At 41.5% G+C, this 20,779-nt stretch overlaps 1 long non-coding RNA gene across 1 annotated transcript in view; it reads right to left on the reverse strand.

Annotated features, from left to right (window-relative positions):
• The window catches only part of LOC141349735 (uncharacterized), a 54,110-nt gene extending 33,790 nt beyond the window's left edge, over positions 1–20,320 (reverse strand). Inside the window, exon 1 of the long non-coding RNA XR_012357736.1 lies at positions 20,107–20,320. This is a non-coding gene — a long non-coding RNA (uncharacterized lncRNA). The remainder of the gene's footprint in view (positions 1–20,106) is intronic.
• Between the last annotated feature and the right edge of the window lie 459 nt (positions 20,321–20,779).

Here is a 20,779-nt window from a genome sequence, read left to right on the forward strand (position 1 = left end):
TCCCTGTGATCAATGCATCAGGTCAACGCTGATGGCGGGGCGCGACCAGTCACCTGAGGCTTTGATTGAGATGTGTCGTGAGGGGAGGGAGGGCTGCAGTAATGCATGCTGATATCGGGACTCTTGACAGTGTCATTAATTTCTTTTATTTTCTAGTTCTTGAACTTTGTGACTGATTGTCTGTTTACACTTTTTTAGCGTGTTATGCTATTTGAAAGTCTGTTTGTTATCTGTATGCAAAATAAGCAAACAAACAAATAAATATGCAGAGTAATAAGCAGACACACTTTGATTAAGGATAAATAACTTTTCTACATGCAAAATTGACCAAATTATTTTTGCCTGGATTCTCAGCTCTAATATTTTCATTAACAGAGACAGTGTTTGTAGATCACATACTGTGTCACGACAACGTTTTTGTTTCTTTTTCATTTTCACCATTCAACTGTCACATTAGAAAGTGCCAGTGAATCACTAAAAGCCTGAATGGCTGTAAATAAATTAGCATTTATATGAAAGTCTCTCTCGGCAGAGCTATAAGAGAAAGAGACTCTTTTGGAAGTTGCACCTTTTCCATGCAAACAGAGGGCAGAAGAGGAGGCAAAAACAGAAAATTGGAAAAATATCTGCTGATGAAAGAGAAAAGACATGTATTACACACTGAATTTAAGCAAGGTACAGTGAAAGCAATAGGTAGTGAATTGGAAGAACAAGAAGCAAAAGAGATGGAGAAAAAAGCTTTGTTTTTCCTCTCCATGCATTCAACAAGTCAGCTGATGAGAAGCATTAGAGAAAGTGCATGTGGCCCTTTACAGGTGCTGTGTTTTGTAGGTATGATCGGCATGATCGAAAGTGTTCAATTGTTTACCATGACAAAGTGTTTTTGAATGGAAGTTGTGGAAAAAGCCTGAGGGAGACAGTTTTTACCCTGAATGCTTTTTGAAATTCATACATTTTTCAAGAGACATTAAAGTCTACCTGGAATCCAAAAGAGTGTTACTGGTATTATCCATTACTGAGTTTAGGATGGTAGGTGTACACATACTGGAAATGGGTATGATCTTAGATTAAATTAAAGCAATGAATTATGCATTATATTAGTGTAAATACTTTAGAGAGAGAGAGATGTACAAAATATTGATATATACTGTAATATCTGCAGGGGAAAAATCTTTTGATTCAATTATTTACTGGAAACAAGGCTGTGCTGCTATAACATGCGCAAAAGTATCTCCAGACTTGCTGTTTTAGTACAGAGGTTTTCAAACTTTATGATGCAAAGGACCCCCAAATATGATACATCTTTGGTGAGGAACCACCTTCCTAAAATATATATAACAATTTACATAATTTTATGACGAAAACATAATTGGGTGATTCTCGTGAAATTAGACTTATGAGGTGAAACATTTTGATAAAAAAGTAAATGCAAAGTAAGAGCATCAAAATATGAAGCATACATTACAAACATCTCTTCATGTACTATTTTGCACATGATTTCAAATTTCATCATACAAACCAATTTTGTTGTTTTTTCCACATTTAAGGGGAAAATTTTCATTACCGCAACGTGTCCATAACTGGATTTGGGTTCTTTGACATGGAAATATTTATAATTACAAATTCTAAAAAATAAAAAGCTTCAGAGCATGTTATAATATAACATTTACAGTAAAGAAACATGTGGTATTTGGTGATCATTGGTAAATGTAGTGACAATAATAAGGAATATAAATGTGTCCAAGACCAATTTGCTCATCCTCCACAACAATTTTCAATCATTGTTTAAGCCCTCAGAGAAATAACGTTTTTTTTTAATAGTTGGAAGGGACATCATTGACTGTGACACTCAAGATGGCTACCAGGTAAGCAGTTCTTATATTTTCTCTCCAGATAAAAGTTAAAACGTTGTTTGTCATAGTACCTAGACAACTTTTTAGTTCTCATTACCGAAACATGAGTTTGTAAATGCATATATTTAATGTAATATCATGTTGCGGTAATGATAATTTTTGATAATGACAATCTAAAAAATATAAATAATTCTATAGGAAATACTTTTTAAATCCTCTAAAAATAATTGTTATAGTAAGTTCAGACCTTAATCTTATATGTGCAAAAAATTGCCTTAAAGGGCTTTTTAAAAATTCTGATGCTGGACACCTTCTAAATCTGGATTTCGTGAGAATCACCCAATTGGCTACACTTACAGTAAAGCTGGATGTACGAAGATGACATTTTTAAATCAAATTTATTTGCACTACAGCAGCTTTTAAAATAAATCTCATTTCATAGTAGCTTTTTAAGGGGTTCTGCCTTATATGAACCCTATAACAATAAAGGGATACAAAGCAAATATAAATGAAATTGTAATGTATGTAGCAAGACACAAGAGAAAATTAAATAAAAAATGTACCTATTCTGAACATTTTGTCTGTCTTTTTCTCTGAAATTTTCTGGGGACCCTCTAGAACCCCCTTCTCCAAATCTTACCCTGGAGGTCCAGAGCCCTGCAGAGTTTAGTTCCAACCTTGATCAAACACACCTGCACAAGCTAATCAAGGTCTTCATGATCACTAGAAAATCACAGGTGATTAGGGTTGGAGCTAAACTCCGCAGTGCTCCGGACCTCCAGGGCAAGACCTGAGGAACCCTGCTCTAGAACCTCCTGGTGGCCCCCTGGGGTTCCCAAACCCCAGTTTAAAAAGCCCTGTTTTTTACTCAGATGTATATTCCTGTGACTTGTCGACCCAACAATTGCTGTTTTTGGCTGGTCTGATTTTCTCCATGGCTTAGGCCAGGGGTGTCCACTACTGCTCCTGGAGGGCCGGTGTCTCTGCAGAGTTTTATTCCAACCCTAATCAAGCACACCTGATCCAGCTAATCAAGGTCTTACTAGGCAGACTAGATACTTTGAGGCAGGTGTGTTGAGGGAAGTTTTAGCTAAACTCTGCAGGACACAGGCCCTCCAGGACCGACTTTGGACACCCCTGGCTTAGGCCATCAAATTAAAAAGCTGTCCACTATGGTATGGTAGTCGCTAAAAATTATTTTCTTTGCCTGCGGAAAAAGGCATAAAAACCTCTTTTTAAATCTTGGCTATCCGAACTTTCTACCACGCTAAGCCTAGAGAAAATTAAAAAAAACTATTCTAATAACATTGCTGGTTTTGAGGCCATCTGGGAACCTTTTCTTAAACATTTATCGAACACCAATAGCTTAAAGGTATGGTTTTTATTAGGGATGCTCCGATCAGGATTTTTGCAGCCGATACCGATCACCGATTTGTAATCTTCGTGATCGGCCGATACCGATTCCAATACCGATTTTTTTAAAGCTGATATGCAAGCTCTTTGATGACTGTAACTGTTACAATCTTTCTAAATAAAATAATACCACGGATGTTGCCTTTGTTATATTACTTGCAGTAATTAGGTATATTATTGTTTTAATAGAGACTCAAATAAATAAGCACAACAAATATTTATTCTGCAAAGAGAAATTTAATATGGCTTTAAAAAGGCTTATGTCTCCTAAAAGTACTGAAAATAAAACACTTCACATACTTTACTGTATTAATTAATTAAATACACGCATTTGTATGAAGTATAAAAATTCTTTGGTCAAGAGCAGAGAGTGATTTTATTGAGAGATGAATTAGGTTACTGCAGCTTTAAGATGTGAGAGAGAGATCGCTCTGTTCACGTGCACTGATGACAGGCTGCTGTGTGTGTGGGCGGCGGCTGAACGCAGACAGGCAGCTGTGAGGAAAATAAAAGTTTAAACGCTCAAAACTTTAAGACGCATGCAAATAAGAAACTTTTGGCATGAGGATGCAATTGTCCGTGATAGATATGTGTTGTATACGCTGTTTGATGGGGATGTGAAGACGCCTCGCGCTGTTTACCGGAGCGCGTCCTCCGGTAAATACGCATATCCCTGTAAAGGCAAAGAGAGACATACAAATCTGCACGCTGCACATGAGCAACAGGTTGTAAAAATGCTCGCGCTACGTAAAAAATGTATTTTAATTGCCGCCGCATTCAGGATCCTTTTGATGACAAAAGTAAACAGAAAGATCGGTTTATGAGATCGGCAGATTTAGCGAGCACCGATCGAGTCATTTAATGCCATTATCGGCCGATACCGATCGGCGGCCGATCGATCGGAGCATCCCTAGTTTTTATTACCTTTACTATCAAGAAACCTGCTGACTTGCAAATAGATGTACCATTGTGTAAAAAAGGGAATGAGTCTGGGGTACATTATGTATGTATACAATTAATTTTTTTTTTCATTATTGTCTGTTTGTATGGTTTTATGTTGTTATAATGCCAAAATAAAAAATAAAAACCCTGTTTAGTATACCTAAGTTTTACTCCCTCTTTAAAGTTTGACAGACATCACAAAAGTTTCTAATATGGAAAAGCCACAGTTATGGGTGTCACTATGAGATCTATCACTGTTTACAATCACATTTCTTTACATGCCAATTAATCCAAGCATTGCTATGTCTACTGTGTGTAGGACTGACTTTTGCTAAAAAACTTGACAAATTAAAGAAATAAATTAGTAACACTTTGACCAGCTGAGTCCACCACATATAGCCTATTAAAGCCCCTTCTATAAAACACTACGTACCTTACTTCATATAAAAAAACAGCAAATTCTCTGATCCTTGTAACAGTGAGAGACACAGATGCAAAAACTAGCTGTACCAAAGATTTATCTTCTGTGTGATCTATAGCATCCTAAGGTCTGAGTGTTTATCTGATCAATACAGAGCGCTCACCCATCGTGCATTATAGAACATCCATAACTCCTCGGCTAGCCTCCGGAAACTTACCAGGACACAGGAGTGCATTGTTGCCTTTGCGCTTTCCTTTTAATAAGCCTATCTGATCCACAATGTTTGGAACCTAATACTCTCTCTAATTGGTGCGAATGAAAGGGGCGGAAAATGCCATCAGCATCCTAAATGAGCTTTAATTACAACTGATATCCAGAAATAGCCAATCTGTCAATCTTTACACTTGCCACTGTCAGGTGAAGGCTGGGGGAGATAAAGGAGATTGGGGGTAAAAAGGCTGGATGTAAATAGTGCTTCGTTAATTACATCTGTCCACATACCGCTGAGAGTCGAGAAGAGTAAAGTACGAAGAGGTGAACCAAATATTACAAAGGCTTTAAATCTTTCTGATGCAGAGCGTAGAGTTTGGGTTGTGGAGCGCTGCTGCCCTCTGTAGCTCATTTGGGGGTCATGGCCCATCTTGCAATGCTTACGTGGTCTTGAAACTGTGGCACCATTGTGTATATGGGCACCAGAATAAAGCCCAAAGGGGACCGATATTTTTTTTTAATATTTTCCTTATTCATTGTCTCCAAAGGGATTTTGGAGAAAGACATTGATAAAACATTTTAATAAAGCAGTATGAACCAATCCAATCGGGACTTATCACAGTATCGCATGTTTTGCAAACTACGTTTGTGTCAGTTGGCATTTGTGAACCAATTATTCACAGACTATTAAATGCATTTTTAAAATATGAAATTAAAGTCATTGAGTTGTATAATTTTAACAAACAACATCATCTAAAATCTCGGCTAGTGACTTCAAAGACATAATAAATAGGATTTTTTTAGCACAATATAATAACATGACTGATCCATTTAAAAAAGAAATCAACCCATCAAGGAAGACTAGGGATGTAACGGTATCAAAAAATCACGGTACGGTAGTATTTCGGTATGATGCCCACGGTACGGTAATTATTGAAACATTTGCAGGAAGAAAAAAAAACAAATGAAGACTTAGAAAAACTCCCATAAGTGTTTATTAAACAAGACTGAACATTACAATGTACAAAGTGTAGTGAAGTGTTTACATTTTCATAAAAAGGACAAAAAAATTAAGTTTCATTTTAGTTTGTCGACTTTAAACAACTCCCAATCAGTCAGGTTTTAAGAATTGAGTGACTCCCTCAATTGACCTAGTTTTTATTATTATTAATATTAATGCTAATGCTTGGTACTCCTATGAAAGCAACGGTTGTGATTGTAGAATCAAGAAAAGATGATAGGTTTTAAGATGGGTCAATTCCTGAAAACAAAAACAACCCAGTAAAAAATGAAAATTGCTTACTTATTGTAGCTGGACTTAGAGCTGAGGTCAGCTCACTTAATACAGATGCGCGTTTCCCAATCGGAAGTCTGCAGCCTCTATGGGTCGCTTTTGTAGGCTGCATACGTAATGAAGACCGTCTTATTTCAAAATATTAACATTTTTCAAGTTGACTATTATTCTTATTTAATCGTATATTATTGTAACACGCTTATGACTTGCGAATGTAATACTCAGTTAACTAGTACGCCAGGCGTTTAATGACGGATGCAGCCTGCATATGCGACCTAAGGAGGCTGCAACCTTGTCATTGAGAAACGGCATACACACTCTGCTCATTCACGGATTTACTCACTCGTTTTTTGAATGTCCATCACATTTTGTCCTTACTCGTTCCTTGTCACAGCGAACGCGAACTTTTTGACACATCAGATTTAAAATCCGTGTTTCTTTTGCTTCCGCCATTGCCGCTCCACTTGAAGAGAGGCGTCAGAGTAGCACGCATGGGATCATGTGACCACGGTGGTACCGGGAAAATCTTCTACCGCAATACCACGAAATTTATAATACCGTTACATCCCTAAGGAAGACTATATACTGTAAAAAGTAAAGCAATCTATCATTCTCTTATTCTGCTCTGCGCTGACTGCACCATAGAGATACAGCAGATAGACAGGTACTTTATTAATCCCCTTTGGGAATTTCTTTATAACCATTACAACCATAAATGCACAAATCCACTGAGAGCACACGTGCGGCGTTCACAGCAGGCCAAGCTAAAATCCAGAATTTTAATTCAACAACGTATCGTACATCTTGGTGACACTTGTACTTCCCCGGATACAACAGTATGAGAACTGTTTTGATAAGTCTGGAATAATATCAGCAGAGTCCTCAAATGTGCATAAATGAATAGATAAGCGAATAACTTTATGCACATATTCGATCAAAATGTGAACCGGCGAATGAAAGTTATGAAAAGCACATGTTTTGCATGCGCTTATGAGACACAAAACCCCCACTGTGTCCTGCAATGTTTTCCCCTCTTTAGCCTCATATGCATTTGTTGGCCCAAAGCAAGAGCGGTTAATGGAGTTAATGAAGCTTGTCTAACCTGAACCTTGCTGTAACAGCAACTGTATGCTTGTATATTAACTAGCCCCCGTAGTGTAAATTAAAATATCTTCAGCTCTCCAGTGAGTCTTTTGATGTATATGCAGTCTGATCCACATAAAGCGTAATGTGTAGTACCCCCATAGGAAGAAACATCTCTTTAATATTTCAATAGCTTCTTCTAGATGGCAATGAGATTAAATGGGAAGCAAATAGAGACTTTTGCTTACAGTACTCCAGTGTCTAAAACCATGCTCAGGTTTGCTTAAACACATTCTGTATTTAAATTCCAAAATAAATGCATTAACTACAAGGGATGCACCGATATATCTGCCTATAATCGGTATTGAGAGATAAAAGCATTCTTTTCCATTATTGGACATTGGCTGATTGTTTAAAAACCAACGTGATCTCATGAGAACGTGTGTATTTTTATGTTTAGTGTGGTTGTACCATATGTACATTTACTTATGTTTAAAACACACTGAAACATATAATATCAACGTTTTGACAGGACTAATACTACGTAAATTATTTACAGCTTTACAAACGTACAAATTTGTATGTAAGTTATTCGTATTCATAAATATTACAATTGCGAGCATTGGCGTTTCTTACTCATATTAATGACATGTTTTCAGTCATGTTTTCTGACTTATTTATTTAAGACAGTTTACCTAATGAAATGATTATGACATTCAGAGAATTTCACAATATTGAACATTTTAAAACTTTAAAATGAATAACATTTCTGTATTTATTTAACAATTTTTTAATATTTAGTTTGTTTGCCATGACAAAAACGCGTTTTCTCCTATGCTGTCTTCTATGCAATACGTTATTATTACTATTAAGCAATAATTACACCAAAATACAACATAAATTCACAAAAGATGTTACTTTTATTCATTTGCTGTAATCCACATCTTTAAAGTTCATATGATTGAGAGGAACAGATCCAAATTCAGACCTTTATTCAGCGATCTTGATCCGAGTTCTCATCAGCAAACATAAAGTCAGATCACGTGTTTGTTACAGGCTAATATAAATTTGAAATTAAAAATCCCGCCTCTTTTTTTTCAAATATTTTTCAAATACGACATATAGCTTTACGGCAGTGATATCAAAAGCTCATTGGCTCTTTCCGTGCCACGTGACATATTTGCGTCATTTCTGTTTCCGTTGGTGTACTTTTGAAATTTAAAAAAGCGCGCCGTGACAGAGGGAAGCCGGATCAACGTTCTCTTGCAGTGTTGCCAACTTGGCGACTTTGTCGCTAGATTTAGCGACTTTTCAGACCCCTTTAACGACTTATTTTCCAAAAAGCGACTAGCGACAAATCTAGCGACTTTTTCTGGCTTTGTTGGAGACGTTTTGACTTGAAAGCACGTATCATTCACTCTTCTCAACGAGCAGCTACCGCTGCTTCCGTGGGCTCCACCCCCATCCCAAAGCACTCAGAGGTGGTCTAGTCCTCGTGCAGCAAAGCAGAGTCTCTCCCAGCTGCAGTCAGGGCAGGAGATGTTGTTCATCTCTCCGCATAGACGGCATAATCGTGTATGCAGGAACCCGGAGTTGCCTGATCCCGCGATGGCTTACATTTATGGCGGGATGTAAATAAATGGTCTTTCAATAAAATAAATCACTGTACAAAAATAAATGTATTTGAATGAGCTGAGCAGCAGCATACGTTACGTTAGCTATATATGTTACCTGCAATTTAAACAACGTTTCCCATCGTTTATCATCAAATGTTTTAAAACTGGACTATTTGGTCATATAAACATGAACATATTTCGTTTCATGAGAACAATGCATATAAATGAATGAGAAAACATTTTTATTCATTCATGTGTATTAAAATAACATTTGTGACCGTTCATAGAGAAAGAGAAACTTGAAAAAGCCAATTTAGAAAGAATGCAAATATGACGTGATGACGTCACTATTATGCTAATGACGCAGTGACGTAATCTAGCGACATTTAGCGACTTTCCAAGCAAGCTTTAGCTACTTTCCATTGAAAATAGTTGGCAACACTGTTCTCTTGGATTAATACTTCTCTTTACTTTACTTATACTCCAGAGAGGACCTTGACTGCAGCACATCGTCATTTAAACTGCTTTTGGTACTGATTTTAATATTCACAATAAATAAGTTGTTGTGGTTACACTTGTCTGTCTGTTATGCTTTTTGTAACAGTAACGTTAAATGATTTTAATAAACTGTTTTGTGTAGGACTGTAGTGGCTTAAAATATCTTTTGAATGCTATATTGTACTATTGTTACTAAAATGTTCCTAAACATATCTGTCCGTTACGTTGCATAATATAAAAAGAATACATTACGTATTTAAACATTTTGTTTAATAAGGGTTTGGGTTTAGGGTAGGGTTTGAGTTTAGGGTAAGGTTTGGAGTAGGTTAAGGTGGTAACATAGCGCTAAAATGGTTAAAGGGAAATTATACAGCAATCTTTATGGAATGAAAGATACGTAAATGTTTTATGTTTTTTGGCTGTAAAAACGTAATAAAGCTACGTTTAAATGTTGTAAATCTGTCTACATTGTACGTTTTAGCATCCATTTAAACGTACAAAAAGTTGTTTTTTTGGGGTTTTTTTTAAAGTTACGTGTAAATATACTGGCAATTTGAAACAAATAGAAAAATGCATCAGAACTCATACTGTGTGTAGCTATCAGTATGTATCAGTCTAAGTAATTAAATATCTATATCGGCACAGAAATTTTGTATTGGTGCATCCCTATTAACAGCACTATGCTATGCTTTTTTATATATCCACACTGTATGTCAACAAATATGTGTTTATTCTTGAAGTGGCATTTCAGAAATAAAGCTGGTACTTATAAACGAAATAAAGTGAGAACTTTGAACTATGAAAGAGCGACCTCTGAGCAAAAGAAAACATCCAACATCCCTTTTAAGTAACAAATTTGGACACTGACAAGCAGAAAAAAGACGTCTGTGTAATGAAACATGATAGAAACAGCATGTTCCCTTTCAGTCGGTCACTACGACGTCACGTCGTGACCGACGAATTGGGAACCGCTTCGCGGGTGACCTATCTGCTTCGAGAAACCTTTAAAACGCCAATGAACTTGGCATGCAGATAATTGCATCTGCCGGCGCCGCCCCGCCGCATAGCTATTTAATGAGCGGCAGGTGCAGTTATCAAATCAGCTTTTTAGCTTCGAAAGCTGGCAGACTGACTGCTCACGAGAAGCTACTCTCTGCTCTTTGGAGAACTCTGCGTGTTCGATTTGGTTGGGCAAAGGCATTTCAGCGGAGGCTGGCGGGTGTTCCGCCTCTCTTTTTAATTTTTTGACTTTTTTCTCACTCTTAGTTGAGTGTGTGCGTAGCCGTTCCCCTGTGTGCTTCATCAACATCAGCACATTAAAAGAGTATTTCCTCTAAAAGAGTATTGCGGTGTTCTGCGTCTTTTTAAAGACAGCATTTCACTTGCACTGAGACGGGAGCGTCTTTTTAAAGATGTCTTTCCGTCCGTGTTTCTGGATGCGGCAAATGTATGGGTCCCCGGGTGGCCACGATCATTTTCTCTCGTGCGCAAGAGTGCATGCTGAGGCTGCGATCGTGGAGGGTTCATACTCCTAAGAGAGCATGAACCTCTTGGATGGCGGAGACGGGTTTCGTACCTCCGGGAACGTTACCCCTGTTTTTCCGTTGCGGAGCCCCGTTAAAGGTGCGGTGGCAAAACTCCGGAAATCTTATCTCCGTATAAACGGTGCTGAATCGGTTAGCTGGTTCGTCCAGTGACTCTCAGCACCCCCATCCACAGCCAGAGGTGCCGTAAGAGACGGGTGGCGCGTGTTCTACGCGCTCTCGTCCTCTTTCAGTCCTCACGAGGATTCTATGTCTGTCACAGCATCGGAGAGGGGGTCGTCTATTCGGTCGCCGACTCGGACCCACTCCCGCCTTCGGGTTGGGTAGGGGCTTCCGTGCTCGACCCCGAGTGGCGGCCATGTACGCTCGGGAGCGCGGAGACGGTCTGCGTGGAGCGGAGAGCTCCTCCCCCACTGCACCGTCCCGCCTAGATGATTGGCACTTCAGGACTGCAAGAACAGCCCCGACCTTCTGTGCCTTTCTTCCCGGGGTGCATGTTGGTTGACACGGTCGTGGAAAACTCGTTTTCCTCCCGGAACCGATCGTTCAGCCATCACCTCTCACCTCTCCTGACGGCGGGGCCGCTAAGGTTGCTGCTCCAAGAGACCAGCCTCCCTCCCCTCACAGACCCACGGGCTTGTTGTGAGAGGCGGCCTCTGCCGTGCGCGCCATGGCGTGATGCAGGTCCGCCAGGCTAAGGCACTGAAGGATCTGCACAGGTGAGGTCACGGTCCGGCAACTAAAAAATCCTGTGTGGCTTTGACCTGGCGCTACGTGCGACTGGGTTCACCCCACAGGCCGCCGGACGTGCTATGCCCACCCCCGGTGGTCCAGGAACGCCATCTCTGGTTGTGTCTTGCGGGCATTAAGTAGGTCGTTAATAATCGTCCTAAATGTTCAATTTTAGACCAGCCATTTCGGCGACGCGGCTGAGAGTGTCCAACAATGAACGGCCGCTTTAGAGCAGACTGAGGCATCATGCCACGTCGGAGCCTAGCTGCCCCCTCCGTTACGTCAGTATATTGGTCTGCTTTTCGCCGAGGGCGTCCTGCTACGGCTTTTTTTGTTCCTTCATCCCGGCAGCTCTGAGGAACCTGTCGTAAGCAGTACACCCGCCCACTCAGCCCGCTACAGAGGTGGAAAATGAAACTTAGCGGCTCTGAGTCGGGCGATCTGAAGATGATCGCTCTTCAGGAGATGGTGAAAGCATCATTCTCCCCCCCACCCCGGAGGAGGGCCGGGTGGGGAATCCTTGGTTTCGTTTTGTGTTCCGCCGACTTCAATCGGCACCCACTAACCTCAAAGAGCGAATTCCTCTTCTTTCTCCAGATCACCGGAGGCATATAGGAGTTTCGGACGGGCTCAAAACCCTGAGTTCTCCTCTTCCTCTTTCGCCAGCGGATGTATCGAGCGGGACATCTACAAAGGAGCCTTTGCTCAGCATCCATCAGCGGTTTCGGGTGAGTGTTTCATTACACACAACATCTCACAATGCGGCCAAAGAGCACGCGTCGTTGAGCTCCCCGTCTCCGCTCGCCACGGGTACACACATCGTGCCGGTAATTTCCTCTCGCTCGGTATCTGGGGGCCTGGGAAGAGCTTCCCAGCCCGTCGCGTTGGCTTTTACGCACGATCCGTCTCGGTTACGCATTCAATTTGCCCGGCTACCTTACAAATATTCAGGCATTCGCTTCACCACGGTGAAGGCTGTCGATGCGCACGTACTGCGTGCGGAGATTGCTGTCCTATTGGCGAAAGGACGCGATCCAGCCGGCCCTCCAGCCGAGATAAATTCGGGGCTTTACAGCCCTTCATTGTACCCAAGAAGAGTGGCGAGTTGCGTCCGATCCTATATCTGCGCGTACTGAATCGAGAATTCACAGAATTCACATTCACAGAATGCTGTTCAAAATGTTTACGCAGAGGAGCATATTTTAATGCATCCGCCCATAGGATTGGTTCGCAGCCTTCAACCTGAATGACGCGTACTTTCATGTCTCCATACTCCCCCAACACAGGCCGTTTCTCCGGTTTGTGTTCGAGGGGAGGGCATATCAGTACAAAGTTTCACCGTTCGGGCTTTCTCTCTCTCTCTCTTTTCCTGTGTCTTCATGAAAGTTGCGGATGGCGCACTGCAGCCCCTGAGAGAGAGAGAGTGGTGTTTGCGTTTTGGCGTATTGGCTCATAATAGCTCAGTTTCGTCAGATGCTGTGCACACACATAGATCGTGTACTTAAACACCTCGCTCGTCTCGGTCTTCAGGCCAACTGGGGAAAGAGTAAACTTTGCCCCGTGCAGAGAATCTCTTTTCTCGGAAAGTAACGGGATTTGGTCGTTTTAGCAACACGTCTCATGGAAGCGCGTGTTCAGTCAATTCTGGCTTGCCTCAACATTTAAAGGCAGGGTTGCGGTTCCACTGAAATAATTTTAGAAACTTCTGGGGCATATGACAGCAGCCGCGGCCGTGACAAACCGCTCGGGCTGCTCCATATGAGACCGCTTCAGTTTTGGCTTTATGACCGAGTCCCGAGGAGAGCGTGGCTCACCGGCTTTCACAGTATTATAATTACATCGAGATGCCGTCACACTTTCACCCCGTGGTCAGACCCAGCGTTTCTCAGGGTGCGGGTGCCACTGAGAGGTCTCCAGGCATGCTATTGTTGGCAAAGATGCCTCTACCACGGGGTGGGCAGCCACGTACGGCGGGCTCGTCGCTTCGGGGGTCTGTTCGACATTCCAGCGACATTAGCATAAATTGCCTCGAGCTGTGCACTGTATATCTTGCGCTCGTCCGTTTCGTCAACGTGATTTGATGCTTAAGATGTAGTGCGCACCGACAACACTGCGGCTGTAGCGCATATCTATCGCCAAGGCGATTTGCGCTCTCGTCACCTGTCGCATCTCGCCCGTCATCTCCTCCTCTGGAGTCAGAAGTATTTGAGGTCTCTTCGTGCCATTCACATGTCGGGGTCGCTGAACACAGCGGCAGTCGCGCTCTCACGAGCAGCGCGCTCCGGCGAGTGGCGACTCCACCCCCGGTCGGTTCAGCTGATTTGGAAATGTTTCGGCAGAGCGCAGTTAGATCTGTTTGCTTCTTCAGAGACAACCCATTGTCGCCTGTTTTATTCATTATCCGAAGGAACACTCGGCGTGGATGCACTGGCACACAGCTGGCCGCGGGGTTTTCCCCAGTAAGCTTTATTGCGCAGACACTGTGCAAAGTCAGGGAGGACGAGGAGCGCATTCTATTAGTTGCGCCGTACCGGACAACTAGGAATTGGTTTTACAGAGTTCACTCTCCTTGCGACAGTCCCTCCCTGGCTGACTCCTTGGCACATTATGGCACCCTCGCCCCGATCTGTGGAACCCCCTTGTGTGGTCTTTGGACGGGGCGCGGAGGTTTTAGGTGGGTTACCCCAGGCGGTATCTAACACCATCGCTGCAGCGCGAGCACCGTCTATGAGACAGGCGTATACGCTGAAATGGAACCTGTTTGTTGTTTGGTGTACCTCTCAGCGAGAGGACCCCCGAGAATGCTTGATCAGTATTGTGCTTTCATATCTCCAGCACCGCTTGGAGAAGAGGCTGTCACCATCTACTATTAAAGTAGATATCGCGGCAATATCCGCGCATCACGCACCTATAGACGGTAGATCTGTGGGTCAGCACGATCTGGTCATTAGGTTTTTAACAGGGGCACGGAGGCTGAATCCTTCGCGCCTCCCTCTATTCATCCTTGGGACTTGTCCATGGTGCTGAAAGTTCAGCACTGCCCTTTCGAGCCTCTGCTGACGGTGAGCGTCAAGTTTCTCACTATGAAAACTTTGACGCTCCTCGCATTGGCTTCTATTAAAAGGATAGGGGATTTTTATGCATTTTCGGTCAACGATTCGTGCCTTCAGTTCGGGCCGGCTGAATCCAGCGTTAAACTGAGACCCCGGCCGGGCTACGTGCCTAAAGTTCCCACCACTCCCTTTAGGGATCAAGTCGTGAACTTACAAGCACTGCCTTTGGAAGAGGCAGACCCAGCTATGGCTTTGTTATGTCCTGTACGTGCACTACGTGTGTATGTGAATCGCACTCAAAGCTTTCGGACCTCAGAGCAGCTCTTTGTCTGTTACGGTGGTCAGCAGAAAGGGACAGCTGTCACTAAACAGAGGATGTCTCATTGGATTGTAGACACAATCGCCCTGAAATATGAGAAACAGGGCATTCCTTGCCCCTTTTTGTTTGAGAGCCCATTCAACCAGAAGCGTGGCTTCATCTTGGGCTTTGGCTCGTGGTTCCTCGCTTTCAGATATGTGTCGAGCTGCTGGCTGGGTGACACCTAATACGTTCACTAGATTCTACAGTGTTCGTGTTGAGCCGGTATCCTCTCGAGTTCTCTCGTCAGATCAGTGAGAACATCGAGGAACGGCTCCTGTGTCGGCTTGGAGCCTTTCTTTTTGGCTGCGCAGAAACCGCACCATTATGGAAGGCCATTAAGGCAAAAACGTTACAAAAAATGTTTTTTGTCTTTTCCACCGCTTGGTGACCGATGTTGCGGAGCATCGGCTGCCAGCCTCTCACTAGATGTATTCTTGACTATCTGGGTGAGGCTAGCGCCCACATTGCGCCCCCTAGTGGTTTCTTTGTGAGTATTTCCGTGGAAAGTTTATGATTTACCACGTTTCCCTTAGCGGAGTTCGTTCCGCGCCTCTCTAGTGTTGCTAAGAGAGTGTATTTTTATAGACCTCGTGTCTTTTTATCCATCACCTTAGTGGTAGACCCCTAGAGGGTTTTTCTTCCGCAGCGATCTTAGTCCCGCCTGACGAGTTCGCTTCCCAGTTCGCCTAGTCACTATCGTGGGTTAAGGAACAAGTAGTGACCGGCCTCTGCTTCAACCCCATTTCCGTTCCCTTAAAGAGGAGAGTTGGAGGGTTTATGCAGGCACTGGAAGGGTCAGCTTCAGTGGCGCTTTGGTAGGGATTCCCAATTCGTCGGTCACGACGTGACGTCGTAGTGACCGACTGAAAGGGAACGTCTCGGTTACATATGTAACCCTCGTTCCCTGAAGGAAGGGAACGGAGACGTCACGTCCCGTCGCCACAGTTTGCTGTTCCACTGCTGATATTGGCCGGACCCTTTCCTTCTGTCCAGCTTTCTCAGCAAAAAATAGCTGATTTGATAACTGCACCTGCCGCTCATTAAATAGCTATGCGGCGGGGCGGCGCCGGCAGATGCAATTATCTGCATGCCAAGTTCATTGGCGTTTTAAAGGTTTCTCGAAGCAGATAGGTCACCCGCGAAGCGGTTCCCAATTCGTCGGTCACGACGTGACGTCTCCGTTCCCTTCCTTCAGGGAACGAGGGTTACATATGTAACCGAGACGTTATTTTCAGTGCTATCAATGCACTGGATTGCCAATGAATTATATTGCATGTGGTCTGCGGTCACAGGCAGCTCGATCATAATATCACGTTAGCGTGTATTCATGATGGCTGAAAGGGAGGGTTTGGGGCTTGAATGTTTTTCATAGATTTGAATTTGGGAAACATTTCTATGATAGAAAAACATTTTCTCATGATGTACGGCCAGGATTTTGACAAGATATAATAATGTGTGATGGTATGTGCTGCTTCAAATTCTATTATACTCTTGAGAAAGGTGCAGATGTCAGTAAGAAGAAAAATCAAGATTGTTTGCTGCAGTCGTGACAAATGTCTTCTCCAGAGACAATACTGACTCTGATCCATTCAAAAGGAGGAAAAAACAAGACGGGCGAGGAAGATGACAACAGTCATCGAACGGGTCACGACCTTGCACTAGCAACTGAATGAGCAACGAGAGTGAACCAAAACTCATTACAAAGCATAGCACAATGCAATCATTGATTTTAATGCAAGTGCTTGCAAGTTTATCGCTTTAAAAGCATGCTGGGTTTTATGCACTTGAAAGGAGAAACTATACACGTTGCTTACGTTTACATGCACGGTTTGAGAGCTTATTATGGCCCAATTAGAGTAATAGCATAATTATAACTGGTGCATGGAGAGTTTACATATAAGTTTCTGCTTCACATAATGGAAAGACATAAAAGACATAAAATCCAAACAGCTACTGTCTTCCCTGACCGCCTAATCAAAAGAGACATCCCTCTTTTGTCAGGCAATTTCCTCTGGGATGTTGAAAACTTCCCTGTCTGATTGAAGAACAAAAGGAAACGGTGAATTAATTTTAGATGTGGAATGGGTTCCCACAAAAAATGAGTTTAATCAATTGTAATTAATTCTCCTGGTTATGGGCAGCGAAGCCTGACAAGTTAGAGAAGGGGTTGAGGATATTGTAGTCCATTGAAAACCCATTAATGCCTAATAAGAGAGGGGAAGTGAGAAAAACTACACAGAGATATGAAAAGAAACAAATGTGTGGATCTAAATTTACTCCTCATATGACAGATCTGGAACTTTAAAGTCTTATTCATTCATCATGAATCATAATAAGAGATGAGAAAGAGAAGTTGATGGACTAATGCGTCGAGGCCTCTGTCTTAAGGTTGCTCTCATTCTGTCAGTCTGTCTGCTGCTAAGGAGCTCTGGACATCCCAGCCTCACTTAATTATCAAACATTTATTCTGTCTTTTAGGCTGAGCAAAGAGAAAATTGGTCCACACAGCACCTTCAAAAGGCTTGATGACCTTGACTTCACTTGCTTCCTTTTAGTTAATTGTTTAAAAATGGGAGGAACGCACACAGATAATAGCAGTGGAAAAATAATTAGGCATTTTTTAAAATGCCAATCAGATTTCATGTGAAGGGAATCTAATAACTCTGGGATTAAAGCAGCATGTCATACACTGTCCTATAAAAGAAAATTAAAGCTAAATGCAGTTGCAAGATGATGCATATCAACTTGAAAGCACTGGATCAACACAATGTCCTCTAAAGCTATCATCTAGGCTATAAACTAACACTCCCTAACCTTTTGATGTTTTATTCGCTTTGATTTTCTCAACCCTTTACTATTCACATGACCCGACTGTGATGATGTCATTTCAATATTTCAGGGATTCATTAGTCATAATAAAAATATATAAATACAGCTGCAGAAAAAATTAAGAGATCACTTTAATTTAGATTTAATCATCATTTCTAGATGTATTGTGACCATTTCAGTCCAGTGTCTGTTGAATTACAACAGAAAACTTCGGGAGTGACATAAAGTCACCCAACAGCAAATGTTAAAAACTGGGAGCATGCAAGTCCCGTTAAATATGTGACTAAAAAAAAAAAAAAAAATTCCCTAAAATACATGTAAAACATTAGTGGGAAATGAATTGGAATTTGTTTTCTCTAAAGTATTGAAGATCGGAAAACAATTCTTTTTTTTGGTTGTTATTTTGACCATGTTTTCCAGATTTAAATTTTAACATTACTTTTATTAAAGAGCACCTATTTCATTGCTGAAAAACAACGTTATTTTGTGTATTTGGTATACAATGTGTTCGTGTGGTTTATGGTAAAAAACATTATTTTCCACATACCATAAATTTTTGTGGCTCCAGATTTCACTCTCTTCCTGAAACGCACGGATATGAAAAGCTCAGTGTCCCTGATTGGCCAGCTAATCTGTACGTTGTGATTGTCCTGAATACCCCTGACGTCAGCCGGAAATGTGACGCTCCTTACCATGTTTGAAAGATTCAGTTGCTAACAGGAGTTAACTTACAGGCTGTGAGTCTGAAGCGGGAGGAATTATGATAATGTCGGTCTTACCAATCACCAATCCCAGGAAGTAAACTGTTGCCTACAATCTGTGTGTTTGTTGTAGTCCAAGAAAAGAGATTTACGTTGGAGACAATAACTTGCGTCATCATTTACTTTAGGCAAGCGTGCCGCACAAGCCCTGAAAAAACGTCTCAATCAGTGACCAGTTTATGACCAGTGACTGGTCATAAACCCGCCTCCCCATGTTATTCAATGGGACTTGAGACCAACTAAACAATTTATTTACACTTCAATTATCTTTTTTCCGAATCTGGTTTCTGTCATTTACTGTAGTTTTTATCAGCTGATGTAAATTCAAGTGTTTGTTTATAAAATAAGTTTGTTTTTAGTTAGTTACTTAATGCTATATAAACGGTGGTGTCACGTCATGATTGACAGCTGTAATATGCGCATTCTGCGAGAGCAAGGGCGGGGCCTTGCTTTCGCGGCTTTACTTCCTGCTCACTACTGTGCAGAACTGGTCCCGAAATCGCTACTGCGCAGACTCAAGTCCCAAGATATCAGCGCCGTATTGGGACACTGACGGCTTCACTTTTCACCAATGGAAGAGAGCAAATGGGCGTCATCCATCTTTTTTTACAGTCTACGACTTTAGGGTAGGTTCCTTTTGCATATGGTTAACATGTACTAATACACATTTACACACCAAAGGAAATTTAAAAACGTGAATCGGACAATAGGTGCTCTTTAAGAATTTGGCAGAAATGTTGCCTGTAGTTGACAGAATAAAACTCATACTTATAAATATAGAAAAAAGGGACCATTGAAATCTCTTAATGTTTATGTATTCGACATTAAAGATACATACGAGTCTAACTTCCTTTCTTCAGTTAAACTCAAATGATTAAAATAAAATACAGTCATGTTATCTTATATGTTATATGGGAAACTTACCATTTGGAGAGCTGATCTGTATGTTGCCATGGAAACGTGACATATTAATCACTAAATAAATTCAAAATATTGTTTCTTTTCACAAGTGTATTGTTTCGCTTCAGAAGACAGACAGTATATTAACCAAACTGTGGAAAATCTGTACTTTTAGCTTGTCACCCTCAAAAGGTACATCTGCTCTACCTTTGTACTCTATGTACCCCCTTAAGGGAACTTTACCTTTTAAAGTACTGCCTAGTGACAAGCTAAACGCACACATTTATGACAGTATAGAATGAAAACTGCGTATGACATTGTGAATACCAAATGAGCATTGACTATTTAAATACGTCTTCAGCATATATAAAACACTTCGCTGTATTTAAACATTATGTGAAGTGTAGACTACACACAGCATGACCAGAACCAGCTGTTGATAATGCAAATACGTAAGTTAGCAGTCACTAACTTAAGTTAAACGGTAACTGCTGCCAACGTCTGCTTGTGTGTCCTTACATTTCAGGACAGCACGTTTCTACATTGAAAACAAACATTAAGTTTAGTCACTGAAATTATGAGAGTTAACATCTTACCCGCTTCTCGACTGACGTAAATCCCGCCGATTTTAAATGGCGTCCTTCAGAAACGATTAACGGCGTGTTCGAGACAGCTTCGTTAACGGCGACTTTACAAAATAAAATGTTAAGTTTTCATATTTACCTAAGTTTAAAAACTTTTCGTTGGCAGTGCACAGAAAAAAAAACATGCACTTGATATTATTATCAGACTGACGCTACATTCCGGACAACATTTTTACGTACCTGTTTACGTAGTTACGTATAGAGGGGTTGCAAGTTTACAAACATTGCAGGGTGCGCGCGCATCCAGGGGGCAGAAAGCCCGATTGGTGAGCTGATCTGCTACTGCAACAACCTTAATTATTGAAGCGTTCTTTATTGTTTGTATATAAATAAGACTTGATTTTAGTTGGATCTGTTTTTCTGTCTATATTTTTACAGTGTTACTGTGATACATGTATGAATTATAATGTTATAATTATAATGCTAGTAACGTAATAGTCGCATCTACTTGTATGTTAACATCAGGCACCCAGCACTGACTCTGTTGGTACTATTTTCCACGCAACAATTCCTTGCCATTTTGACTTACAGACACCGCTAATAGCATACAACACAATGCACTTCTCTTCTTTCTGCCCCTCGGTTGCGCGCGCAACCAGTTAGTGACGTCGCCGTGCAACCCGTC

The sequence above is a fragment of the Misgurnus anguillicaudatus genome, chromosome 15 (genome assembly GCF_027580225.2).
Source record: "Misgurnus anguillicaudatus chromosome 15, ASM2758022v2, whole genome shotgun sequence".
NCBI lineage: Eukaryota > Metazoa > Chordata > Actinopteri > Cypriniformes > Cobitidae > Misgurnus > Misgurnus anguillicaudatus.